The sequence below is a fragment of the Leptodactylus fuscus genome, chromosome 6 (genome assembly GCF_031893055.1).
Source record: "Leptodactylus fuscus isolate aLepFus1 chromosome 6, aLepFus1.hap2, whole genome shotgun sequence".
Lineage (NCBI taxonomy): Eukaryota > Metazoa > Chordata > Amphibia > Anura > Leptodactylidae > Leptodactylus > Leptodactylus fuscus.
Window position 1 is genome coordinate 180,669,636 of NC_134270.1, and position 23,222 is coordinate 180,692,857.

A 23,222-nucleotide genomic window follows, 5' to 3' on the forward strand; every position below is an offset into this window, starting at 1 on the left:
ATATGCTGGTGCTTGCAGTTACACTATGGTGGTGTTATCTGGTTATGGTGTCCTGGTGCTTGCAGTTACACTATGGTGGTGTTATCTGGTTATGGTATGCTGGTGCTTGCAGTTACACTATGGTGGTGTTATCCGGTTATGGTATGCTGGTGCTTGCAGTTACACTATGGTGGTGTTATCTGGTTATGGTATGCTGGTGCTTGCAGTTACACTATGGTGGTCTTATCCGGTTATGGTATGCTGGTGCTTGCAGTTACACTATGGTGGTGTTATCCATTTATGGTGTCCTGGTGCTTGCAGTTACACTATGGTGGTGTTATCTGGTTATGGTATGCTGGTGCTTGCAGTTACACTATGGTCATGTTATCTGGTTATGATATGCTGGTGCTTGCAGTTACACTATGGTGGTGTTATCTGGTTATGTTATGCTGGTGCTTGCAGTTACACTATGGTGGTGTTATCTCGTTATGATATGCTGGTGCTTGCAGTTACACTATGGTGGTGTTATCTGGTTATGGTATGCTGGTGCTTGCAGTTACACTATGGTGGTGTTATCTGGTTATGTTATGCTGGTGCTTGCAGTTACACTATGGTGGTGTTATCTCGTTATGATATGCTGGTGCTTGCAGTTACACTATGGTGGTGTTATCTGGTTATGGTATGCTGGTGCTTGCAGTTACACTATGGTGGTGTTATCTGGTTATGGTATGCTGGTGCTTGCAGTTACACTATGGTGGTGTTATCTGGTTATGGTATGCTGGTGCTTGCAGTTACACTATGGTGGTGTTATCTGGTTATGATATGCTGGTGCTTGCAGTTACACTATGGTGGTCTTATCCGGTTATGGTATGCTGGTGCTTGCAGTTACACTATGGTGGTGTTATCCATTTATGGTGTCCTGGTGCTTGCAGTTACACTATGGTGGTCTTATCTGGTTATGGTGTCCTAGTGCTTGTAGTTACACTATGGTGGTCTTATCTGGTTATGGTGTCCTAGTGCTTGCAGTTACACTATGGTGGTGTTATCTGGTTATGGTATGCTGGTGCTTGCAGTTACACTATGGTGGTGTTGTCTGGTTATGGTATGCTGGTGCTTGCAGTTACACTATGGTGGTGTTATCTGGTTATGGTATGCTGGTGCTTGCAGTTACACTATGGTGGTGTTATCTGGTTATGGTATGGTGGTGCTTGCAGTTACACTATGGTGGTGTTATCCGGTTATGATATGCTGGTGCTTGCAGTTACACTATGGTGGTGTTATCTGGTTATGGTATGCTGGTGCTTGCAGTTGCACTATGGTGATGTTATCCATTTATGGTGTCCTGGTGCTTGCAGTTACACTATGGTGGTGTTATCTGGTTATGATATGCTGGTGCTTGCAGTTACACTATGGTGGTGTTATCTGGTTATGATATGCTGTTGCTTGCAGTTACACTATGGTGGTGTTATCTGGTTATGTTATGCTGGTGCTTGCAGTTACACTATGGTGGTGTTATCTGGTTATGATATGCTGGTGCTTGCAGTTACACTATGGTGGTCTTATCTGGTTATGGTATGCTGGTGCTTGCAGTTACACTATGGTGGTGTTATCCGGTTATGATATGCTGGTGCTTGCAGTTACACTTTGGTGGTGTTATCTGGTTATGGTGTCCTGGTGCTTGCAGTTACACTATGGTGGTGTTATCTGGTTATGGTATGCTGGTGCTTGCAGTTACACTATGGTGGTGTTATCCGGTTATGATATGCTGGTGCTTGCAGTTACACTATGGTGGTGTTATCTGGTTATGGTGTCCTGGTGCTTGCAGTTACACTATGGTGGTGTTATCTGGTTATGGTATGCTGGTGCTTGCAGTTACACTATAGTGGTGTTATCCGGTTATGGTATGCTGGTGCTTGCAGTTACACTATGGTGGTGTTATCTGGTTATGGTATGCTGGTGCTTGCAGTTACACTATGGTGGTGTTATCTGGTTATGGTATGCTGGTGATTGCAGTTACACTATAGTGGTCTTATCTGGTTATGGTATGCTGGTGCTTGCAGTTACACTATGGTGGTCGTATCTGGTTATGGTATGCTGGTGCTTGCAGTTACACTATGGTGGTGTTATCCGGTTATGATATGCTGGTGCTTGCAGTTACACTATGGTGGTCGTATCTGGTTATGGTATGCTGGTGCTTGCAGTTACACTATGGTGGTGTTATCTGGTTATGGTATGCTGGTGCTTGCAGTTACACTATGGTGGTGTTATCCGGTTATGGTATGCTGGTGCTTGCAGTTACACTATAGTGGTGTTATCCGGTTATGGTATGCTGGTGCTTGCAGTTACACTATGGTGGTGTTATCTGGTTATGGTATGCTGGTGCTTGCAGTTACACTATGGTGGTGTTATCTGGTTATGGTATGCTGGTGATTGCAGTTACACTATAGTGGTCTTATCTGGTTATGGTATGCTGGTGCTTGCAGTTACACTATGGTGGTCGTATCTGGTTATGGTATGCTGGTGCTTGCAGTTACACTATGGTGGTGTTATCCGGTTATGATATGCTGGTGCTTGCAGTTACACTATGGTGGTGTCATCTGGTTATGGTATGCTGGTGCTTGCAGTTACACTATGGTGGTGTTATCTGGTTATGATATGCTGGTGCTTGCAGTTACACTATGGTGGTCTTATCCGGTTATGGTATGCTGGTGCTTGCAGTTACACTATGGTGGTGTTATCCATTTATGGTGTCCTGGTGCTTGCAGGTACACTATGGTGGTGTTATCTGGTTATGATATGCTGGTGCTTGCAGTTACACTATGGTGGTGTTATCTGGTTATGGTATGCTGGTGCTTGCAGTTACACTATGGTGGTGTTATCTGGTTATGGTATGCTGGTGCTTGCAGTTACACTATGGTGGTGTTATCTGGTTATGATATGCTGGTGCTTGCAGTTACACTATGGTGGTCTTATCCGGTTATGGTATGCTGGTGCTTGCAGTTACACTATGGTGGTGTTATCCATTTATGGTGTCCTGGTGCTTGCAGTTACACTATGGTGGTCTTATCTGGTTATGGTGTCCTAGTGCTTGTAGTTACACTATGGTGGTCTTATCTGGTTATGGTATGCTGGTGCTTGCAGTTACACTATGGTGGTGTTATCTGGTTATGGTATGCTGGTGCTTGCAGTTACACTATGGTGGTGTTATCTGGTTATGGTATGCTGGTGCTTGCAGTTACACTATGGTGGTGTTATCTGGTTATGGTATGGTGGTGCTTGCAGTTACACTATGGTGGTGTTATCCGGTTATGATATGCTGGTGCTTGCAGTTACACTATGGTGGTGTTATCTGGTTATGGTATGCTGGTGCTTGCAGTTACACTATGGTGATGTTATCCATTTATGGTGTCTTGGTGCTTGCAGTTACACTATGGAGGTGTTATCTGGTTATGTTATGCTGGTGCTTGCAGTTACACTATGGTGGTGTTATCTGGTTATGATATGCTGGTGCTTGCAGTTACACTATGGTGGTCTTATCTGGTTATGGTATGCTGGTGCTTGCAGTTACACTATGGTGGTGTTATCCGGTTATGATATGCTGGTGCTTGCAGTTACACTTTGGTGGTGTTATCTGGTTATGGTGTCCTGGTGCTTGCAGTTACACTATGGTGGTGTTATCTGGTTATGGTATGCTGGTGCTTGCAGTTACACTATGGTGGTCTTATCTGGTTATGGTATGCTGGTGCTTGCAGTTACACTATGGTGGTGTTATCCGGTTATGATATGCTGGTGCTTGCAGTTACACTATGGTGGTGTTATCTGGTTATGGTATGCTGGTGCTTGCAGTTACACTATGGTGGTCTTATCTGGTTATGGTATGCTGGTGCTTGCAGTTACACTATGGTGGTGTTATCTGGTTATGGTGTCCTGGTGCTTGCAGTTACACTATAGTGGTGTTATCTGGTTATGGTATGCTGGTGCTTGCAGTTACACTATAGTGGTGTTATCCGGTTATGGTATGCTGGTGCTTGCAGTTACACTATGGTGGTGTTATCTGGTTATGGTATGCTGGTGCTTGCAGTTACACTATGGTGGTGTTATCTGGTTATGGTATGCTGGTGCTTGCAGTTACACTATAGTGGTCTTATCTGGTTATGGTATGCTGGTGCTTGCAGTTACACTATGGTGGTCATATCTGGTTATGATATGCTGGTGCTTGCAGTTACACTATGGTGGTGTTATCCGGTTATGATATGCTGGTGCTTGCAGTTACACTATGGTGGTGTTATCTGGTATTGTATGCTGGTGCTTGCAGTTACACTATGGTGGTGTTATCTGGTTATGGTATGCTGGTGCTTGCAGTTACACTATGGTGGTGTTATCTGGTTATGGTGTCCTGGTGCTTGCAGGTACACTATGGTGGTGTTATCTGGTTATGGTATGCTGGTGCTTGCAGTTACACTATGGTGGTGTTATCTGGTTATGATATGCTGGTGCTTGCAGTTACACTATGGTGGTCTTATCCGGTTATGGTATGCTGGTGCTTGCAGTTACACTATGGTGGTGTTATCCATTTATGGTGTCCTGGTGCTTGCAGGTACACTATGGTGGTGTTATCTGGTTATGATATGCTGGTGCTCGCAGTTACACTATGGTGGTGTTATCTGGTTATGGTATGCTGGTGCTTGCAGTTACACTATGGTGGTGTCATCTGGTTATGGTATGCTGGTGCTTGCAGTTACACTATGGTGGTGTTATCTGGTTATGATATGCTGGTGCTTGCAGTTACACTATGGTGGTCTTATCCGGTTATGGTATGCTGGTGCTTGCAGTTACACTATGGTGGTGTTATCCATTTATGGTGTCCTGGTGCTTGCAGTTACACTATGGTGGTCTTATCTGGTTATGGTGTCCTAGTGCTTGTAGTTACACTATGGTGGTCTTATCTGGTTATGGTATGCTGGTGCTTGCAGTTACACTATGGTGGTGTTATCTGGTTATGGTATGCTGGTGCTTGCAGTTACACTATGGTGGTGTTATCTGGTTATGGTATGCTGGTGCTTGCAGTTACACTATGGTGGTGTTATCTGGTTATGGTATGCTGGTGCTTGCAGTTACACTATGGTGGTGTTATCTGGTTATGGTATGGTGGTGCTTGCAGTTACACTATGGTGGTGTTATCCGGTTATGATATGCTGGTGCTTGCAGTTAAACTATGGTGGTGTTATCTGGTTATGGTATGCTGGTGCTTGCAGTTACACTATGGTGATGTTATCCATTTATGGTGTCCTGGTGCTTGCAGTTACACTATGGTGGTGTTATCTGGTTATGGTATGCTGGTGCTTGCAGTTACACTATGGTGGTGTTATCTGGTTATGATATGCTGGTGCTTGTAGTTACACTATGGTGGTCTTATCTGGTTATGGTATGCTGGTGCTTGCAGTTACACTATGGTGGTGTTATCCGGTTATGATATGCTGGTGCTTGCAGTTACACTTTGGTGGTGTTATCTGGTGTTGGTGTCCTGGTGCTTGCAGTTACACTATGGTGGTGTTATCTGGTTATGGTATGCTGGTGCTTGCAGTTACTTTATGGTGGTGTTATCTGGTTATGATATGCTGGTGCTTGTAGTTACACTATGGTGGTCTTATCTGGTTATGGTATGCTGGTGCTTGCAGTTACACTTTGATGGTGTTATCCGGTTATGATATGCTGGTGCTTGCAGTTACACTATGGTGGTGTTATCTGGTTATGGTGTCCTGGTGCTTGCAGTTACACTATGGTGGTGTTATCCGGTTATGTTATGCTGGTGCTTGCAGTTACACTATGGTGGTGTTATCTGGTTATGGTATGCTGGTGCTTGCAGTTACACTATGGTGGTGTTATCTGGTTATGGTATGTTGGTGCTTGCAGTTACACTATGGTGGTGTTATCTGGTTATGGTATGCTGGTGCTTGCAGTTACACTATGGTGGTGTTATCTGGTTATGGTATGCTGGTGCTTGCGGTTACACTATGGTGGTGTTATCTGGTTATGGTGTCCTAGTGCTTGTAGTTACACTATGGTGGTGTTATCTGGTTATGGTATGCTGGTGCTTGCAGTTACACTATGGTGGTGTTATCCGGTTATGGTGTCCTAGTGCTTGTAGTTACACTATGGTGGTGTTATCTGGGTATGGTATGCTGGTGCTTGCAGTTACACTATGGTGGTGTTATCTGGTTATGGTATGCTGGTGCTTGCAGTTACACTATGGTGGTGTTATCTGGTTATGGTATGCTGGTGCTTGCAGTTACACTATGGTGGTCTTATCTGGTTATGGTATGGTGGTGCTTGCAGTTACACTATGGTGGTGTTATCCGGTTATGATATGCTGGTGCTTGCAGTTACACTATGGTGGTCTTATCTGGTTATGGTATGGTGGTGCTTGCAGTTACACTATGGTGGTGTTATCCGGTTGTGGTATGCTGGTGCTTGCAGTTACACTATGGTGGTGTTATCTGGTTATGGTATGCTGGTGCTTGCAGTTACACTATGGTGGTGTTATCCGGTTGTGGTATGCTGGTGCTTGTAGTTACACTATGGTGGTGTTATCTGGTTATGGTATGCTGGTGCTTGCAGTTACACTATGGTGGTGATATCTGGTTATGGTGTCCTGGTGCTTGCAGTTACACTATGGTGGTGTTATCCGGTTGTGGTATGCTGGTGCTTCCAGTTACACTATGGTGGTGTTATCTGGTTATGATATGCTGGTGCTTGCAGTTACACTATGGTGGTGTTATCCGGTTGTGGTATGCTGGTGCTTGCAGTTACACTATGGTGGTGTTATCTGGTTATGGTATGCTGGTGCTTGCAGTTACACTATGGTGGTGTTATCTGGTTATGGTATGCTGGTGCTTGCAGTTACACTATGGTGGTCTTATCTGGTTATGGTATGTTGGTGCTTGCAGTTACACTATGGTGGTGTTATCTGGTTATGGTATGCTGGTGCTTGCAGTTACACTATGGTGGTGTTATCTGGTTATGGTATGTTGGTGCTTGCAGTTACACTATGGTGGTCTTATCCGGTTATGGTATGCTGGTGCTTGCAGTTACACTATGGTGGTGTTATCTGGTTATGGTATGCTGGTGCTTGCAGTTACACTATGGTGGTCTGATCCGGTTATGGTATGCTGGTGCTTGCAGTTACACTATGGTGGTGTTATCCATTTATGGTGTCCTGGTGCTTGCAGTTACACTATGGTGGTGTTATCTGGTTATGATATGCTGGTGCTTGCAGTTACACTATGGTGGTGTTATCTGGTTATGTTATGCTGGTGCTTGCAGTTACACTATGGTGGTGTTATCTCGTTATGATATGCTGGTGCTTGCAGTTACACTATGGTGGTGTTATCTGGTTATGGTATGCTGGTGCTTGCAGTTACACTATGGTGGTGTTATCTGGTTATGGTATGCTGGTGCTTGCAGTTACACTATGGTGGTGTTATCCGGTTATGGTATGCTGGTGCTTGCAGTTACACTATGGTGGTGTTATCCATTTATGGTGTACTGGTGCTTGCAGTTACACTATGGTGGTGTTATCCATTTATGGTGTCCTGGTGCTTGCAGTTACACTATGGTGGTCTTATCTGGTTATGGTGTCCTAGTGATTGTAGTTACACTATGGTGGTCTTATCTGGTTATGGTATGCTGGTGCTTGCAGTTACACTATGGTGGTGTTATCTGGTTATGGTATGCTGGTGCTTGCAGTTACACTATGGTGGTGTTATCTGGTTATGGTATGCTGGTGCTTGCAGTTACACTATGGTGGTGTTATCTGGTTATGGTATGGTGGTGCTTGCAGTTACACTATGGTGGTGTTATCCGGTTATGATATGCTGGTGCTTGCAGTTACACTATGGTGGTGTTATCTGGTTATGGTATGCTGGTGCTTGCAGTTACACTATGGTGATGTTATCCATTTATGGTGTCCTGGTGCTTGCAGTTACACTATGGTGGTGTTATCTGGTTATGATATGCTGTTGCTTGCAGTTACATTATGGTGGTGTTATCTGGTTATGGTATGCTGGTGCTTGCAGTTACACTATGGTGGTGTTATCTGGTTATGGTATGCTGGTGCTTGCAGTTACACTATGGTGGTGTTATCTGGTTATGTTATGCTGGTGCTTGCAGTTACACTATGGTGGTGTTATCTGGTTATGATATGCTGGTGCTTGCAGTTACACTATGGTGGTCTTATCTGGTTATGGTATGCTGGTGCTTGCAGTTACACTATGGTGGTGTTATCCGGTTATGATATGCTGGTGCTTGCAGTTACACTATGGTGGTGTTATCTGGTTATGGTGTCCTGGTGCTTGCAGTTACACTATGGTGGTGTTATCTGGTTATGGTATGCTGGTGCTTGCAGTTACACTATGGTGGTCTTATCTGGTTATGGTATGCTGGTGCTTGCAGTTACACTATGGTGGTGTTATCCGGTTATGATATGCTGGTGCTTGCAGTTACACTATGGTGGTGTTATCTGGTTATGGTGTCCTGGTGCTTGCAGTTACACTATGGTGGTGTTATCTGGTTATGGTATGCTGGTGCTTGCAGTTACACTATAGTGGTGTTATCCGGTTATGGTATGCTGGTGCTTGCAGTTACAATATGGTGGTGTTATCTGGTTATGGTATGCTGGTGCTTGCAGTTACACTATGGTGGTGTTATCTGGTTATGGTATGCTGGTGCTTGCAGTTACACTATAGTGGTCTTATCTGGTTATGGTATGCTGGTGCTTGCAGTTACACTATGGTGGTGTTATCCGGTTATGGTATGCTGGTGCTTGCAGTTACACTATGGTGGTCGTATCTGGTTATGATATGCTGGTGCTTGCAGTTACACTATGGTGGTCTTATCTGGTTATGGTATGCTGGTGCTTGCAGTTACACTATGGTGGTGTTATCCGGTTATGGTATGCTGGTGCTTGCAGTTACACTATGGTGGTGTTATCTGGTTATGGTATGCTGGTGCTTGCAGTTGCACTATGGTGGTGTTATCTGGTTATGGTATGCTGGTGCTTGCAGTTACACTATGGTGGTCTTATCTGGTTATGGTATGCTGGTGCTTGCAGTTACACTATGGTGGTGTTATCCGGTTATGATATGCTGGTGCTTGCAGTTACACTATGGTGGTGTTATCTGGTTATGGTGTCCTGGTGCTTGCAGTTACACTATGGTGGTGTTATCCGGTTATGTTATGCTGGTGCTTGCAGTTACACTATGGTGGTGTTATCTGGTTATGGTATGCTGGTGCTTGCAGTTACACTATGGTGGTGTTATCTGGTTATGGTATGTTGGTGCTTGCAGTTACACTATGGTGGTGTTATCTGGTTATGGTATGCTGGTGCTTGCAGTTACACTATGGTGGTGTTATCCGGTTATGATATGCTGGTGCTTGCAGTTACACTATGGTGGTGTTATCTGGTTATGGTGTCCTGGTGCTTGCAGTTACACTATGGTGGTGTTATCTGGTTATGGTATGTTGGTGCTTGCAGTTACACTATGGTGGTGATATCTGGTTATGGTATGCTGGTGCTTGCAGTTACACTATGGTGGTGTTATCTGGTTATGGTATTCTGGTGCTTGCAGTTACACTATGGTGGTGTTATCTGGTTATGGTATGTTGGTGCTTGCAGTTACACTATGGTGGTGTTATCCGGTTATGGTATGCTGGTGCTTGCAGTTACACTATGGTGGTGTTATCCGGTTATGGTATGCTGGTGCTTGCAGTTACACTATGGTGGTGTTATCCATTTATGGTGTCCTGGTGCTTGCAGTTACACTATGGTGGTGTTATCTGGTTATGATATGCTGGTGCTTGGAGTTACACTATGGTGGTGTTATCTGGTTATGGTATGCTGGTGCTTGCAGTTACACTATGGTGGTGTTATCTGGTTATGGTATGCTGGTGCTTGCAGTTACACTATGGTGGTGTTATCCGGTTATGATATGCTTGTGCTTGCAGTTACACTATGGTGGTGTTATCTGGTTATGGTGTCCTGGTGCTTGCAGTTACACTATGGTGGTGTTATCTGGTTATGGTATGCTGGTGCTTGCAGTTACACTATGGTGGTGTTATCTGGTTATGATATGCTGGTGCTTGCAGTTACACTATGGTGGTCTTATCCGGTTATGGTATGCTGGTGCTTGCAGTTACACTATGGTGGTGTTATCTGGTTATGATATGCTGGTGCTTGCAGTTACACTATGGTGGTCTTATCAGGTTATGGTATGCTGGTGCTTGCAGTTACACTATGGTGGTCTTATCTGGTTATGGTGTCCTAGTGCTTGCAGTTACACTATGGTGGTGTTATCTGGTTATGGTATGCTGGTGCTTGCAGTTACACTATGGTGGTGTTATCCGGTTATGATATGCTGGTGCTTGCAGTTACACTATAGTGGTGTTATCTGGTTATGGTATGCTGGTGCTTGCATTTACACTATGGTGGTGTTATCTGGTTATGGTATGCTGGTGCTTGCAGTTACACTATGGTGGTGTTATCCGGTTATGATATGCTTGTGCTTGCAGTTACACTATGGTGGTGTTATCTGGTTATGGTGTCCTGGTGCTTGCAGCTACACTATGGTGGTGTTATCTGGTTATGGTATGCTGGTGCTTGCAGTTACACTATGGTGGTGTTATCTGGTTATGGTATGCTGGTGCTTGCAGTTACACTATGGTGGTGTTATCTGGATATGGTATGCTGGTGCTTGCAGTTACACTATGGTGGTTCTATCCGGTTATGGTATGCTGGTGATTGCAGTTACACTATGGTGGTGTTATCCATTTATGGTGTCCTGGTGCTTGCAGTTACACTATGGTGGTGTTATCTGGTTATGGTATGCTGGTGCTTGCAGTTACACTATGGTCATGTTATCTGGTTATGATATGCTGGTGCTTGCAGTTACACTATGGTGGTGTTATCTGGTTATGTTATGCTGGTGCTTGCAGTTACACTATGGTGGTGTTATCTCGTTATGATATGCTGGTGCTTGCAGTTACACTATGGTGGTGTTATCTCGATATGATATGCTGGTGCTTGCAGTTACACTATGGTGGTGTTATCTGGTTATGGTATGCTGGTGCTTGCAGTTACACTATGGTGGTGTTATCTGGTTATGGTATGCTGGTGCTTGCAGTTACACTATGGTGGTGTTATCTGGTTATGATATGCTGGTGCTTGCAGGTACACTATGGTGGTGTTATCCATTTATGGTGTCCTGGTGCTTGCAGTTACACTATGGTGGTCTTATCCGGTTATGGTATGCTGGTGCTTGCAGTTACACTATGGTGGTGTTATCCATTTATGGTGTCCTGGTGCTTGCAGTTACACTATGGTGGTGTTATCCATTTATGGTGTCCTGGTGCTTGCAGTTACACTATGGTGGTCTTATCTGGTTATGGTATGTTGGTGCTTGCAGTTACACTATGGTGGTGTTATCTGGTTATGGTATGCTGGTGCTTGCAGTTACACTATGGTGGTGTTATCTGGTTATGGTATGTTGGTGCTTGCAGTTACACTATGGTGGTCTTATCCGGTTATGGTATGCTGGTGCTTGCAGTTACACTATGGTGGTGTTATCTGGTTATGGTATGCTGGTGCTTGCAGTTACACTATGGTGGTGTTATCCGGTTATGGTATGCTGGTGCTTGCAGTTACACTATGGTGGTGTTATCCATTTATGGTGTCCTGGTGCTTGCAGTTACACTATGGTGGTGTTATCTGGTTATGATATGCTGGTGCTTGCAGTTACACTATGGTGGTGTTATCTGGTTATGTTATGCTGGTGCTTGCAGTTACACTATGGTGGTGTTATCTCGTTATGATATGCTGGTGCTTGCAGTTACACTATGGTGGTGTTATCTGGTTATGGTATGCTGGTGCTTGCAGTTACACTATGGTGGTGTTATCTGGTTATGGTATGCTGGTGCTTGCAGTTACACTATGGTGGTGTTATCCGGTTATGGTATGCTGGTGCTTGCAGTTACACTATGGTGGTGTTATCCATTTATGGTGTACTGGTGCTTGCAGTTACACTATGGTGGTGTTATCCATTTATGGTGTCCTGGTGCTTGCAGTTACACTATGGTGGTCTTATCTGGTTATGGTGTCCTAGTGATTGTAGTTACACTATGGTGGTCTTATCTGGTTATGGTATGCTGGTGCTTGCAGTTACACTATGGTGGTGTTATCTGGTTATGGTATGCTGGTGCTTGCAGTTACACTATGGTGGTGTTATCTGGTTATGGTATGCTGGTGCTTGCAGTTACACTATGGTGGTGTTATCTGGTTATGGTATGGTGGTGCTTGCAGTTACACTATGGTGGTGTTATCCGGTTATGATATGCTGGTGCTTGCAGTTACACTATGGTGGTGTTATCTGGTTATGGTATGCTGGTGCTTGCAGTTACACTATGGTGATGTTATCCATTTATGGTGTCCTGGTGCTTGCAGTTACACTATGGTGGTGTTATCTGGTTATGGTATGCTGGTGCTTGCAGTTACACTATGGTGGTGTTATCTGGTTATGGTATGCTGGTGCTTGCAGTTACACTATGGTGATGTTATCCATTTATGGTGTCCTGGTGCTTGCAGTTACACTATGGTGGTGTTATCTGGTTATGGTATGCTGGTGCTTGCAGTTACACTATGGTGGTGTTATCTGGTTATGGTATGCTGGTGCTTGCAGTTACACTATGGTGGTGTTATCTGGTTATGTTATGCTGGTGCTTGCAGTTACACTATGGTGGTGTTATCTGGTTATGATATGCTGGTGCTTGCAGTTACACTATGGTGGTCTTATCTGGTTATGGTATGCTGGTGCTTGCAGTTACACTATGGTGGTGTTATCCGGTTATGATATGCTGGTGCTTGCAGTTACACTATGGTGGTGTTATCTGGTTATGGTGTCCTGGTGCTTGCAGTTACACTATGGTGGTGTTATCTGGTTATGGTATGCTGGTGCTTGCAGTTACACTATGGTGGTGTTATCCGGTTATGATATGCTGGTGCTTGCAGTTACACTATGGTGGTGTTATCTGGTTATGGTGTCCTGGTGCTTGCAGTTACACTATGGTGGTGTTATCTGGTTATGGTATGCTGGTGCTTGCAGTTACACTATAGTGGTGTTATCCGGTTATGGTATGCTGGTGCTTGCAGTTACAATATGGTGGTGTTATCTGGTTATGGTATGCTGGTGCTTGCAGTTACACTATGGTGGTGTTATCTGGTTATGGTATGCTGGTGCTTGCAGTTACACTATAGTGGTCTTATCTGGTTATGGTATGCTGGTGCTTGCAGTTACACTATGGTGGTGTTATCCGGTTATGGTATGCTGGTGCTTGCAGTTACACTATGGTGGTCGTATCTGGTTATGATATGCTAGTGCTTGCAGTTACACTATGGTGGTCTTATCTGGTTATGGTATGCTGGTGCTTGCAGTTACACTATGGTGGTGTTATCCGGTTATGGTATGCTGGTGCTTGCAGTTACACTATGGTGGTGTTATCTGGTTATGGTATGCTGGTGCTTGCAGTTGCACTATGGTGGTGTTATCTGGTTATGGTATGCTGGTGCTTGCAGTTACACTATGGTGGTCTTATCTGGTTATGGTATGCTGGTGCTTGCAGTTACACTATGGTGGTGTTATCCGGTTATGATATGCTGGTGCTTGCAGTTACACTATGGTGGTGTTATCTGGTTATGGTGTCCTGGTGCTTGCAGTTACACTATGGTGGTGTTATCCGGTTATGTTATGCTGGTGCTTGCAGTTACACTATGGTGGTGTTATCTGGTTATGGTATGCTGGTGCTTGCAGTTACACTATGGTGGTGTTATCTGGTTATGGTATGTTGGTGCTTGCAGTTACACTATGGTGGTGTTATCTGGTTATGGTATGCTGGTGCTTGCAGTTACACTATGGTGGTGTTATCCGGTTATGATATGCTGGTGCTTGCAGTTACACTATGGTGGTGTTATCTGGTTATGGTGTCCTGGTGCTTGCAGTTACACTATGGTGGTGTTATCTGGTTATGGTATGCTGGTGCTTGCAGTTACACTATGGTGGTGTTATCCGGTTATGGTATGCTGGTGCTTGCAGTTACACTATGGTGGTGTTATCTGGTTATGGTATGCTGGTGCTTGCAGTTACACTATGGTGGTGATATCTGGTTATGGTATGCTGGTGCTTGCAGTTACACTATGGTGGTGTTATCTGGTTATGGTATGCTGGTGCTTGCAGTTACACTATGGTGGTGTTATCTGGTTATGGTATTCTGGTGCTTGCAGTTACACTATGGTGGTGTTATCCGGTTATGGTATGTTGGTGCTTGCAGTTACACTATGGTGGTGTTATCCGGTTATGGTATGCTGGTGCTTGCAGTTACACTATGGTGGTGTTATCCGGTTATGGTATGCTGGTGCTTGCAGTTACACTATGGTGGTGTTATCCATTTATGGTGTCCTGGTGCTTGCAGTTACACTATGGTGGTGTTATCTGGTTATGATATGCTGGTGCTTGGAGTTACACTATGGTGGTGTTATCTGGTTATGGTATGCTGGTGCTTGCAGTTACACTATGGTGGTGTTATCTGGTTATGATATGCTGGTGCTTGCAGTTACACTATGGTGGTGTTATCTGGTTATGATATGCTGGTGCTTGTAGTTACACTATGGTGGACTTATCTGGTTATGGTATGCTGGTGCTTGCAGTTACACTATGGTGGTGTTATCTGGTTATGGTATGCTGGTGCTTGCAGTTACACTATGGTGGTGTTATCTGGTTATGGTATGCTGGTGCTTGTAGTTACACTATGGTGGTCTTATCTGGTTATGGTATGCTGTTGCTTGCAGTTACACTATGGTGGTGTTATCTGGTTATGGTATGCTGGTGCTTGCAGTTACACTATGGTGGTGTTATCCGGTTATGATATGCTGGTGCTTGCAGTTACACTATAGTGGTGTTATCTGGTTATGGTATGCTGGTGCTTGCAGTTACACTATGGTGGTGTTATCTGGTTATGGTATGCTGGTGCTTGCAGTTACACTATGGTGGTGTTATCCGGTTATGATATGCTTGTGCTTGCAGTTACACTATGGTGGTGTTATCTGGTTATGGTGTCCTGGTGCTTGCAGTTACACTATGGTGGTGTTATCTGGTTATGGTATGCTGGTGCTTGCAGTTACACTATGGTGGTGTTATCTGGTTATGATATGCTGGTGCTTGCAGTTACACTATGGTGGTCTTATCCGGTTATGGTATGCTGGTGCTTGCAGTTACACTATGGTGGTGTTATCTGGTTATGATATGCTGGTGCTTGCAGTTACACTATGGTGGTCTTATCCGGTTATGGTATGCTGGTGCTTGCAGTTACACTATGGTGGTCTTATCTGGTTATGGTGTCCTAGTGCTTGCAGTTACACTATGGTGGTGTTATCTGGTTATGGTATGCTGGTGCTTGCAGTTACACTATGGTGGTGTTATCCGGTTATGATATGCTGGTGCTTGCAGTTACACTATAGTGGTGTTATCTGGTTATGGTATGCTGGTGCTTGCAGTTACACTATGGTGGTGTTATCTGGATATGGTATGCTGGTGCTTGCAGTTACACTATGGTGGTTTTATCCGGTTATGGTATGCTGGTGATTGCAGTTACACTATGGTGGTGTTATCCATTTATGGTGTCCTGGTGCTTGCAGTTACACTATGGTGGTGTTATCTGGTTATGGTATGCTGGTGCTTGCAGTTACACTATGGTCATGTTATCTGGTTATGATATGCTGGTGCTTGCAGTTACACTATGGTGGTGTTATCTGGTTATGTTATGCTGGTGCTTGCAGTTACACTATGGTGGTGTTATCTCGTTATGATATGCTGGTGCTTGCAGTTACACTATGGTGGTGTTATCTCGATATGATATGCTGGTGCTTGCAGTTACACTATGGTGGTGTTATCTGGTTATGGTATGCTGGTGCTTGCAGTTACACTATGGTGGTGTTATCTGGTTATGGTATGCTGGTGCTTGCAGTTACACTATGGTGGTGTTATCTGGTTATGATATGCTGGTGCTTGCAGTTACACTATGGTGGTGTTATCTGGTTATGATATGCTGGTGCTTGCAGTTACACTATGGTGGTGTTATCTGGTTATGGTATGCTGGTGCTTGCAGTTACACTATGGTGGTGTTATCTGGTTATGGTATGCTGGTGCTTGCAGTTACACTATGGTGGTGTTATCTGGTTATGATATGCTGGTGCTTGCAGGTACACTATGGTGGTGTTATCCATTTATGGTGTCCTGGTGCTTGCAGTTACACTATGGTGGTCTTATCCGGTTATGGTATGCTGGTGCTTGCAGTTACACTATGGTGGTGTTATCCATTTATGGTGTCCTGGTGCTTGCAGTTACACTATGGTGGTGTTATCCATTTATGGTGTCCTGGTGCTTGCAGTTACACTATGGTGGTCTTATCTGGTTATGGTGTCCTAGTTCTTGTAGTTACACTATGGTGGTCTTATCTGGTTATGGTATGCTGGTGCTTGCAGTTACACTATGGTGGTGTTATCTGGTTATGGTATGCTGGTGCTTGCAGTTACACTATGGTGGTGTTATCTGGTTATGGTATGGTGGTGCTTGCAGTTACACTATGGTGGTGTTATCCGGTTATGATATGCTGGTGCTTGCAGTTACACTATGGTGGTGTTATCTGGTTATGGTATGCTGGTGCTTGCAGTTACACTATGGTGATGTTATCCATTTATGGTGTCCTGGTGCTTGCAGTTACACTATGGTGGTGTTATCTGGTTATGATATGCTGTTGCTTGCAGTTACACTATGGTGGTGTTATCTGGTTATGATATGCTGGTGCTTGCAGTTACACTATGGTGGTGTTATCTGGTTATGGTATGCTGGTGCTTGCAGTTACACTATGGTGGTGTTATCTGGTTATGGTATGCTGGTGCTTGCAGTTACACTATGGTGGTGTTATCTGGTTATGATATGCTGGTGCTTGCAGTTACAGTATGGTGGTCTTATCTGGTTATGGTATGCTGGTGCTTGCAGTTACACTATGGTGGTGTTATCCGGTTATGATATGCTGGTGCTTGCAGTTACACTTTGGTGGTGTTATCTGGTTATGGTGTCCTGGTGCTTGCAGTTACACTATGGTGGTGTTATCTGGTTATGGTATGCTGGTGCTTGCAGTTACACTATGGTGGTCTTATCTGGTTATGGTATGCTGGTGCTTGCAGTTACACTATGGTGGTGTTATCCGGTTATGATGTGCTGGTGCTTGCAGTTACACTATGGTGGTGTTATCTGGTTATGGTGTCCTGGTGCTTGCAGTTACACTATGGTGGTGTTATCTGGTTATGGTATGCTGGTGCTTGCAGTTACACTATAGTGGTGTTATCCGGTTATGGTATGCTGGTGCTTGCAGTTACACTATGGTGGTGTTATCTGGTTATGGTATGCTGGTGCTTGCAGTTACACTATGGTGGTGTTATCTGGTTATGGTATGCTGGTGCTTGCAGTTACACTATAGTGGTCTTATCTGGTTATGGTATGCTGGTGCTTGCAGTTACACTATGGTGGTCGTATCTGGTTATGATATGCTGGTGCTTGCAGTTACACTATGGTGGTGTTATCCGGTTATGATATGCTGGTGCTTGCAGTTACACTATGGTGGTGTTATCTGGTTATGGTATGCTGGTGCTTGCAGTTACACTATGGTGGTGTTATCTGGTTATGGTATGCTGGTGCTTGCAGTTACACTATGATGGTGTTATCTGGTTATGGTGTCCTGGTGCTTGCAGGTACACTATGGTGGTGTTATCTGGTTATGGTATGCTGGTGCTTGCAGTTACACTATGGTGGTGTTATCTGGTTATGGTATGCTGGTGCTTGCAGTTACACTATGGTGGTGTTATCTGGTTATGGTGTCCTGGTGCTTGCAGGTACACTATGGTGGTCTTATCCGGTTATGGTATGCTGGTGCTTGCAGTTACACTATGGTGGTGTTATCCATTTATGGTGTCCTGGTGCTTGCAGGTACACTATGGTGGTGTTATCTGGTTATGATATGCTGGTGCTTGCAGTTACACTATGGTGGTGTTATCTGGTTATGGTATGCTGGTGCTTGCAGTTACACTATGGTGGTGTTATCTGGTTGTGGTATGCTGGTGCTTGCAGTTACACTATGGTGGTGTTATCTGGTTATGATATGCTGGTGCTTGCAGTTACACTATGGTGGTCTTATCCGGTTATGGTATGCTGGTGCTTGCAGTTACACTATGGTGGTGTTATCTGGTTATGATATGCTGGTGCTTGCAGTTACACTATAGTGGTCTTATCCGGTTATGGTATGCTGGTGCTTGCAGTTACACTATGGTGGTCTTATCTGGTTATGGTGTCCTAGTGCTTGTAGTTACACTATGGTGGTCTTATCTGGTTATGGTATGCTGGTGCTTGCAGTTACACTATGGTGGTGTTATCTGGTTATGGTATGCTGGTGCTTGCAGTTACACTATGGTGGTGCTATCTGGTTATGGTATGCTGGTGCTTGCAGTTACACTATGGTGGTGTTATCTGGTTATGGTATGGTGGTGCTTGCAGTTACACTATGGTGGTGTTATCCGGTTATGATATGCTGGTGCTTGCAGTTACACTATGGTGGTGTTATCTGGTTATGGTATGCTGGTGCTTGCAGTTACACTATGGTGATGTTATCCATTTATGGTGTCCTGGTGCTTGCAGTTACACTATGGTGGTGTTATCTGGTTATGATATGCTGTTGCTTGCAGTTACATTATGGTGGTGTTATCTGGTTATGGTATGCTGGTGCTTGCAGTTACACTATGGTGGTGTTATCTGGTTATGGTATGCTGGTGCTTGCAGTTACACTATGGTGGTGTTATCTGGTTATGTTATGCTGGTGCTTGCAGTTACACTATGGTGGTGTTATCTGGTTATGGTGTCCTGGTGCTTGCAGTTACACTATGGTGGTGTTATCTGGTTATGGTATGCTGGTGCTTGCAGTTACACTATAGTGGTGTTATCCGGTTATGGTATGCTGGTGCTTGCAGTTACAATATGGTGGTGTTATCTGGTTATGGTATGCTGGTGCTTGCAGTTACACTATGGTGGTGTTATCTGGTTATGGTATGCTGGTGCTTGCAGTTACACCATAGTGGTGTTATCTGGTTATGGTATGCTGGTGCTTGCAGTTACACTATGGTGGTGTTATCCGGTTATGGTATGCTGGTGCTTGCAGTTACACTATGGTGGTCGTATCTGGTTATGATATGCTGGTGCTTGCAGTTACACTATGGTGGTCTTATCTGGTTATGGTATGCTGGTGCTTGCAGTTACACTATGGTGGTGTTATCCGGTTATGGTATGCTGGTGCTTGCAGTTACACTATGGTGGTGTTATCTGGTTATGGTATGCTGGTGCTTGCAGTTGCACTATGGTGGTGTTATCTGGTTATGGTATGCTGGTGCTTGCAGTTACACTATGGTGGTCTTATCTGGTTATGGTATGCTGGTGCTTGCAGTTACACTATGGTGGTGTTATCCGGTTATGATATGCTGGTGCTTGCAGTTACACTATGGTGGTGTTATCTGGTTATGGTGTCCTGGTGCTTGCAGTTACACTATGGTGGTGTTATCCGGTTATGTTATGCTGGTGCTTGCAGTTACACTATGGTGGTGTTATCTGGTTATGGTATGCTGGTGCTTGCAGTTACACTTTGGTGGTGTTATCTGGTTATGGTATGTTGGTGCTTGCAGTTACACTATGGTGGTGTTATCTGGTTATGGTATGCTGGTGCTTGCAGTTACACTATGGTGGTGTTATCCGGTTATGATATGCTGGTGCTTGCAGTTACACTATGGTGGTGTTATCTGGTTATGGTGTCCTGGTGCTTGCAGTTACACTATGGTGGTGTTATCTGGTTATGGTATGCTGGTGCTTGCAGTTACACTATGGTGGTGTTATCCGGTTATGGTATGCTGGTGCTTGCAGTTACACTATGGTGGTGTTATCTGGTTATGGTATGCTGGTGCTTGCAGTTACACTATGGTGGTGATATCTGGTTATGGTATGCTGGTGCTTGCAGTTACACTATGGTGGTGTTATCTGGTTATGGTATGCTGGTGCTTGCAGTTACACTATGGTGGTGTTATCTGGTTATGGTATTCTGGTGCTTGCAGTTACACTATGGTGGTGTTATCCGGTTATGGTATGTTGGTGCTTGCAGTTACACTATGGTGGTGTTATCCGGTTATGGTATGCTGGTGCTTGCAGTTACACTATGGTGGTGTTATCCGGTTATGGTATGCTGGTGCTTGCAGTTACACTATGGTGGTGTTATCCATTTATGGTGTCCTGGTGCTTGCAGTTACACTATGGTGGTGTTATCTGGTTATGATATGCTGGTGCTTAGAGTTACACTATGGTGGTGTTATCTGGTTATGGTATGCTGGTGCTTGCAGTTACACTATGGTGGTGTTATCCGGTTATGATATGCTTGTGCTTGCAGTTACACTATGGTGGTGTTATCTGGTTATGGTGTCCTGGTGCTTGCAGTTACACTATGGTGGTGTTATCTGGTTATGGTATGCTGGTGCTTGCAGTTACACTATGGTGGTGTTATCTGGTTATGATATGCTGGTGCTTGCAGTTACACTATGGTGGTGTTATCTGGTTATGGTGTCCTGGTGCTTGCAGTTACACTATGGTGGTGTTATCTGGTTATGGTATGCTGGTGCTTGCAGTTACACTATGGTGGTGTTATCTGGTTATGATATGCTGGTGCTTGCAGTTACACTATGGTGGTCTTATCCGGTTATGGTATGCTGGTGCTTGCAGTTACACTATGGTGGTGTTATCTGGTTATGATATGCTGGTGCTTGCAGTTACACTATGGTGGTCTTATCCGGTTATGGTATGCTGGTGCTTGCAGTTACACTATGGTGGTGTTATCCGGTTATGATATGCTGGTGCTTGCAGTTACACTATGGTGGTGTTATCTGGTTATGGTATGCTGGTGCTTGCAGTTACACTATGGTGGTGTTATCCGGTTATGATATGCTGGTGCTTGCAGTTACACTATGGTGGTGTTATCTGGTTATGGTATGCTGGTGCTTGCAGTTACACTATGGTGGTGTTATCTGGTTATGGTATGCTGGTGCTTGCAGTTACACTATGGTGGTGTTATCCGGTTATGATATGCTTGTGCTTGCAGTTACACTATGGTGGTGTTATCTGGTTATGGTGTCCTGGTGCTTGCAGTTACACTATGGTGGTGTTATCTGGTTATGGTATGCTGGTGCTTGCAGTTACACTATGGTGGTGTTATCTGGTTATGGTATGCTGGTGCTTGCAGTTACACTATGGTGGTGTTATCTGGATATGGTATGCTGGTGCTTGCAGTTACACTATGGTGGTTCTATCCGGTTATGGTATGCTGGTGATTGCAGTTACACTATGGTGGTGTTATCCATTTATGGTGTCCTGGTGCTTGCAGTTACACTATGGTGGTGTTATCTGGTTATGGTATGCTGGTGCTTGCAGTTACACTATGGTCATGTTATCTGGTTATGATATGCTGGTGCTTGCAGTTACACTATGGTGGTGTTATCTGGTTATGTTATGCTGGTGCTTGCAGTTACACTATGGTGGTGTTATCTCGTTATGATATGCTGGTGCTTGCAGTTACACTATGGTGGTGTTATCTCAATATGATATGCTGGTGCTTGCAGTTACACTATGGTGGTGTTATCTGGTTATGGTATGCTGGTGCTTGCAGTTACACTATGGTGGTGTTATCTGGTTATGGTATGCTGGTGCTTGCAGTTACACTATGGTGGTGTTATCTGGTTATGATATGCTGGTGCTTGCAGTTACACTATGGTGGTGTTATCTGGTTATGATATGCTGGTGCTTGCAGTTACACTATGGTGGTGTTATCTGGTTATGGTATGCTGGTGCTTGCAGTTACACTATGGTGGTGTTATCTGGTTATGATATGCTGGTGCTTGCAGTTACACTATGGTGGTGTTATCTGGTTATGATATGCTGGTGCTTGCAGTTACACTATGGTGGTGTTATCTGGTTATGATATGCTGGTGCTTGTAGTTACACTATGGTGGACTTATCTGGTTATGGTATGCTGGTGCTTGCAGTTACACTATGGTGGTGTTATCTGGTTATGGTATGCTGGTGCTTGCAGTTACACTATGGTGGTGTTATCTGGTTATGGTATGCTGGTGCTTGTAGTTACACTATGGTGGTCTTATCTAGTTATGGTATGCTGTTGCTTGCAGTTACACTATGGTGGTGTTATCTGGTTATGGTATGCTGGTGCTTGCAGTTACACTATGGTGGTGTTATCCGGTTATGATATGCTGGTGCTTGCAGTTACACTATAGTGGTGTTATCTGGTTATGGTATGCTGGTGCTTGCAGTTACACTATGGTGGTGTTATCTGGTTATGGTATGCTGGTGCTTGCAGTTACACTATGGTGGTGTTATCCGGTTATGATATGCTTGTGCTTGCAGTTACACTATGGTGGTGTTATCTGGTTATGGTGTCCTGGTGCTTGCAGTTACACTATGGTGGTGTTATCTGGTTATGGTATGCTGGTGCTTGCAGTTACACTATGGTGGTGTTATCTGGTTATGATATGCTGGTGCTTGCAGTTACACTATGGTGGTCTTATCCGGTTATGGTATGCTGGTGCTTGCAGTTACACTATGGTGGTGTTATCTGGTTATGATATGCTGGTGCTTGCAGTTACACTATGGTGGTCTTATCCGGTTATGGTATGCTGGTGCTTGCAGTTACACTATGGTGGTGTTATCCGGTTATGATATGCTGGTGCTTGCAGTTACACTATGGTGGTGTTATCTGGTTATGGTATGCTGGTGCTTGCAGTTACACTATGGTGGTGTTATCCGGTTATGATATGCTGGTGCTTGCAGTTACACTATGGTGGTGTTATCTGGTTATGGTATGCTGGTGCTTGCAGTTACACTATGGTGGTGTTATCTGGTTATGGTATGCTGGTGCTTGCAGTTACACTATGGTGGTGTTATCCGGTTATGATATGCTTGTGCTTGCAGTTACACTATGGTGGTGTTATCTGGTTATGGTGTCCTGGTGCTTGCAGTTACACTATGGTGGTGTTATCTGGTTATGGTATG